The sequence below is a fragment of the Octopus sinensis genome, linkage group LG22 (genome assembly GCF_006345805.1).
Source record: "Octopus sinensis linkage group LG22, ASM634580v1, whole genome shotgun sequence".
NCBI lineage: Eukaryota > Metazoa > Mollusca > Cephalopoda > Octopoda > Octopodidae > Octopus > Octopus sinensis.
The window spans coordinates 14,719,830-14,724,829 of NC_043018.1; the positions used below are offsets into that span (position 1 = coordinate 14,719,830).

General features: G+C 37.2%; 1 protein-coding gene across 2 annotated transcripts in view; it reads left to right on the forward strand.

Moving 5' to 3' along the window:
* Positions 1–5,000, forward strand: part of LOC115223154 (homeobox protein Nkx-2.5) — an 18,812-nt gene that overhangs the window by 5,380 nt on the left and 8,432 nt on the right. Inside the window, exon 1 of one of the 2 annotated variants that reach the window (XM_036512155.1) lies at positions 1–66. This exon is cut by the window's left edge and continues 76 nt beyond it. The exons of the other annotated variant lie outside the window; for it this stretch is intronic. The gene's annotated coding sequence lies outside the window, so the exon portion shown is untranslated. The remainder of the gene's footprint in view (positions 67–5,000) is intronic. 2 annotated transcript variants of the gene reach the window in all.

Here is a 5,000-nt window from a genome sequence, read left to right on the forward strand (position 1 = left end):
ACAACAACTAGACAATAGTATAGTTAGCAGCGACCTAGTGGCATTGGTATAGAAGAAGTTAGGTTGGTAGGTCTGCGTTTCCGTACTTAACTTTCTGTATTGTATAGGGAACGCCTCACCGAAGCAAAAACATACAAAAGAATATTTATGAATAAGTGAAACCAGAACATGTGACTAATGTATGTATGTATGTATGTATGTATGTATATATGTATGTATGTATATATGTATGTATGTATGTATGTATGTATGTATGTATGTATGTATGTATGTATGTATGTATGTATGTATGTGTGTGTGTATGTATGCATGCATGTATGTATGTATGTATGTATGTATGTGTGTGTGTATGTATGCATGCATGTATGTATGTATGTATGTATGTATGTATGGTATGTATGTATGTATGTGCATATATATATGTATATATAATGTATGTATACATATATATATAATCGATTACTTTGATTAAATATATAATATATATATAATTACACATATATAAATATATATTTATGCACGTATATATATATATATGTGTGTGTATGTATGTATATCCTTACATATATATGTATATTACACACAGACATACAAATATCCAGTGATCCACTTATCAATATATACATGCATACATACACACATATACACACACACGCACACACACACACACACACATACGCATTCATGCATGCATAAATACATGCCTACACATATGCGCATACGCACACATACATATATATATATATATGCATACACACACACACATGCATGCATACATATGAGGCACGACCACATAAGTGTTGCCTGAAATAGAAACTCTGGAAATTTTATTTGTTGTTTTGGGTGAAACCAAAGAATTCATCTTGAGTCGAAAATTAAGCAGGAAAACTAAAAAAAAACTTCTTTGCAAAGTTTCTTTATTGAACGAGGTACAAAGCATTTACTCAATCTATGAGAAAAAATTCCTGGGGAGACGCGGGAACTGGCACTAATACGAGAAATACCATTATTTATTAAGGAATGGTTTAAGAGTTGCATTTCTTCTATATTCATACCTCTACGTTGCCAGTTCAAATCATAATGGATTTATTGTTCTTGGCCGAAAGAATGCGGGATCCTCCATCAGTTTCGACGATGAGTTGGTCGATCAACTGAATGTCCCACTTGTTAAATTAATGCCTTAGTGGTTGAGTATTCCACGAACATCAACATCCATAATACAATTTACGTCCCGAATCAGTGTGACACAATATGTGTGAGGGTTGGACCTTGAAAAATTACTGGTGAAATCCAACCGACATTGTTTCCACATTGTTTTCATCGATCCACTTCTACTCACAAGGACCTGAAGTTATGGTAAAAGATACTTGCTCAAGGTGTCATCCGGAGGAATCGAATCCAAGACTTCATGTCTGCAATGCGAATTTCTTAACCACTCAACCGTGTCTGGCAAAAGAATAAATACCAAAAAGTTGGCAGTGACCCATTATATACAGGTGTCTTTCAATTGTGCGACGTTGTGTTATAAAGGTGAACAAATGGACACTTGCAAGGACACAGGCCGAAAATCGATCCACTTCAATTGGGTTGGCTGTATGTCGGTGTGTTATAAAACTTGAAATTGTCAGTAACTTCAAGATACACAACTGATATTATGTGCAATTTATGTGCATCCATAGATTGTGGAAAACAAACAATTTCGATCAAAGCCCCTTTTCATTACATAAATATGGCGTCGAGGCCCATTTATTATTTTTGTAACGGTTTTTAATTTTGGTACAGGGTCATGAATTTGGGGTTAGGGATATCGTCTGTTATTGTATCAGATGTTATCTGATATAGACAAATACTTAAATCCACTCCCGTCCATAAAGTATTAAGGAATTTTTTGGCTCCATCCCACTTAATGAAAAAAAATTTAAAAAATAATAAAGTTTGTATCCAATCAATTCTTCTACTTTTGCCATGGCATTGGACGCTTTTTTTTTAATTAGAAAAGTACATTGAACACAAAGATAAAATCTATAATAATATTAATGGTGTTTATTGATACACTGATTGATTCTGGGACGGATACTTGTCAAATTAAGTCGTGTATCACCTTCTACTTGTGGACGACTTTTGCATTACGGTTTTATCCTTACTAAAGAAAAAAAACCCTTTTCGCATAAACATGTGATCAATTTGGTTATTTTTGAATCGACAGAAATACAATTAAAAAGATTCCAAAATTAGAAAATAAAAATGAAGCAATATTTTCAAAGTAGCATCGGCTTCCATCTCAATAATTTCTTTAATATTAGACACATGTAGCCTCAGTACGCAATAGTACTTCAACTGTACTTCAATAACACACAGAAATAGAATCACTAAGAAACTGTGCTTCAACTGTACTTAAATAACACAAAGATAGAATTACTAACCAATTGTACTTCACTATCAGACATTTTATTTAAAAGAGCAACTTGTCCACCCCATTTCAATTCTCAATGACTCCACTGGATGAGGAATGCTTCAGTACTTGACTGGTACTTAACATTATTAAGTACATAACGACGAAAAGACAGGTAAAGTCGATATCAGTGGGGTTTCTACTCAAAAGGTACAGAAAAATAGCTAGAATCTAGAAGACAGCTACTTTACTCAACCGTTTTTGCCCTAAGTTCTAACGTGGTTACAGCACTGACAATTTTTAAAGAAAGGGTTTGTCGAGTGTATCAATACCATTACTTGAACGTTACTTTAATATATAAAGCCTGGGAGGCTGAAAAGTAAAGCTCGTCTCGGCAGGATTTGAACTCAGGAGGTAGTGAGCCGCAATAACTACCACAATGCATTTCGTCCGCCGCTCTATCGATTCTGCTAAATGAATGCAATAATATTATTATGATAATGATGCGCACATCTCGGGCAAGTCCGTCTGGCGGTAATTCCATTCCCGTAGAGTTTGTCTTGAACTGGCAGAGCTCCTCGGTAGCATTTCCAGGCCAGGGATTTCTGAAAATTGTCCATAGGCCCCGGCCCGAAAGTCCATTGGAAAAGACTAGCTAATTTGTCCCTTCCGACTCCCAGACTTTCCCTCAATAACATGTCACTCTTTCCCGCCACTAGTCCCCTATAGAGCTCCAATTTGGAACTTCCACCGACCGCATTATCCGACTGACAGTGGGCTGTGAGTGCTTGTCGACACTATAATTGTCGGAGCCCCGGGAACCATGAATAAAATCCTTGAGAAGTACATGAAACAAATAGGAGCTGCAATAAGGGTGGAGCACTTGCAGAAAACAGCACTGCTTGGAACCGCTCGAATACTCCGGATGGTGCTCGAAAAATAACAGGTGTTACTTTAGTCCATTGGTAGTGAACAGCTGGCACCGTAGTACATCTCCAGCGTTAGAAACTGTGCAAAAACAGCAAGAACAACAACAACAACAATAATAATAATAATAATAACCAGTGGTTGTAGCAACAGATTTAGTAGTAGTAGTAGTAGTAGTAGTAGTAGTAGTAGTAGTAGTAGTAAGTAGTAGCAGCACCAGATGCATATGCAGTAGTAGTAGTAGTAGTAGTAGTAGTAGTAGTAGTAGTAGTAGTAGTAGTAGTAGTAGTAAGTAGTAGCAGCAGTAGCAGCACCAGATGCATATGCAGTTGTAGTAGTAGTAGTAGTAGTAGTAGTAGTAGTAGTAGTAGAGTAATAGTTCATAGAACGTTAATAAGTTCAACTGCAGGGAGTAGTGGAAAGTGTAGTGTTTCTTGCTGTAGCTCTTCAGAAGAGAGGAGAGAAAGACGGTGTCGTTGCTAAGTGACTGGAAGCAGTGAATATATAATTTGTTGACGTCTCCTGGCGATACATGAGAAATTGGGCTGTCATATATATTATATAATTAAATATTGCCGTTAAACAGCTATTACCAATTCTACTAAATATGAAACCATGTTTAACTTAATTAAAACTTTCTTAATTTATATTTGTCTGCTTTATATATTACCTGCTTTATTTTTTCGGATAAATTCTAATTAAAACTGCAACGCGCCGGTTGTGTGTTCGCGCATGCGTACATGTGTGTGTGTGATCTACGGTTATTCAGATGTTTCAGACGATTTAGCGGTGGGTCTTTCTTTTACCAAGACCAAATACAACCCAGAATGCCCAAAATATCAGAAAACAGACCAGATAATGAAACTAATTCTCTCTAATCTATTAGGCTCAACAAAGCCTGACTCTTGCAGGGAGTGGGTTGGTCGATTACATCGGCACCAGCACTTGACTCCGGAAGGATAAAAAGCAAAGGGAACCGCGACGAAATTTAAACTGAAAAGTTAAAGGGTCGAAAGAAATATTGTTCTACATTTTGTACGGCTGGCTAGCGATTCTGCCAGTACATCGCCTTCACAACAACAACAACAACACAACAACAACAACAATAATGATTTCAAATTTTGGCACAAGGCCAGTAATTCCGGATGAGGGAGCAAGTCGATTACATCGATCCCAGTGCTAGATTGGTACTTACTCTATTGGCCCCGAAAGGATGAAAAGCTAAGTCGATCTCGGCAGAGTTTGAACTCGGAACGTAAAGACAGACGAAATGCTGCCAAGCATTTTGCTTGGCATACTAAAAAGATTCTCTCAGCTCACCGCCTTAATAATATTTATAATCCTTTCTACTATAGGCACAAGGCCCGAAATTTTTGGGGACGGGTGGGCAGTCGATTAGATCGACCTCAGTACGCAACTGGTACTTAATTTATCGACTCCGAAAGGATGAAAGGCAAAGTCGACCTCAGCGGAATTTGAACTCAGAACGTAGCTACGGGCGAAATACCGCTAAGCATTTCGTCCAGGGTAGTGACAATTCTGCCAGCTCGCAACCTTGACAACAACAACAATAATAATAATAACAATGAGAAGAAGAAGAAGGAGGAGGAGGAGGAAATGATATGAAGAACTTAAAGTTAATATTTGCGAAAATACGACCCTACCTTCAACCCCAAAATTA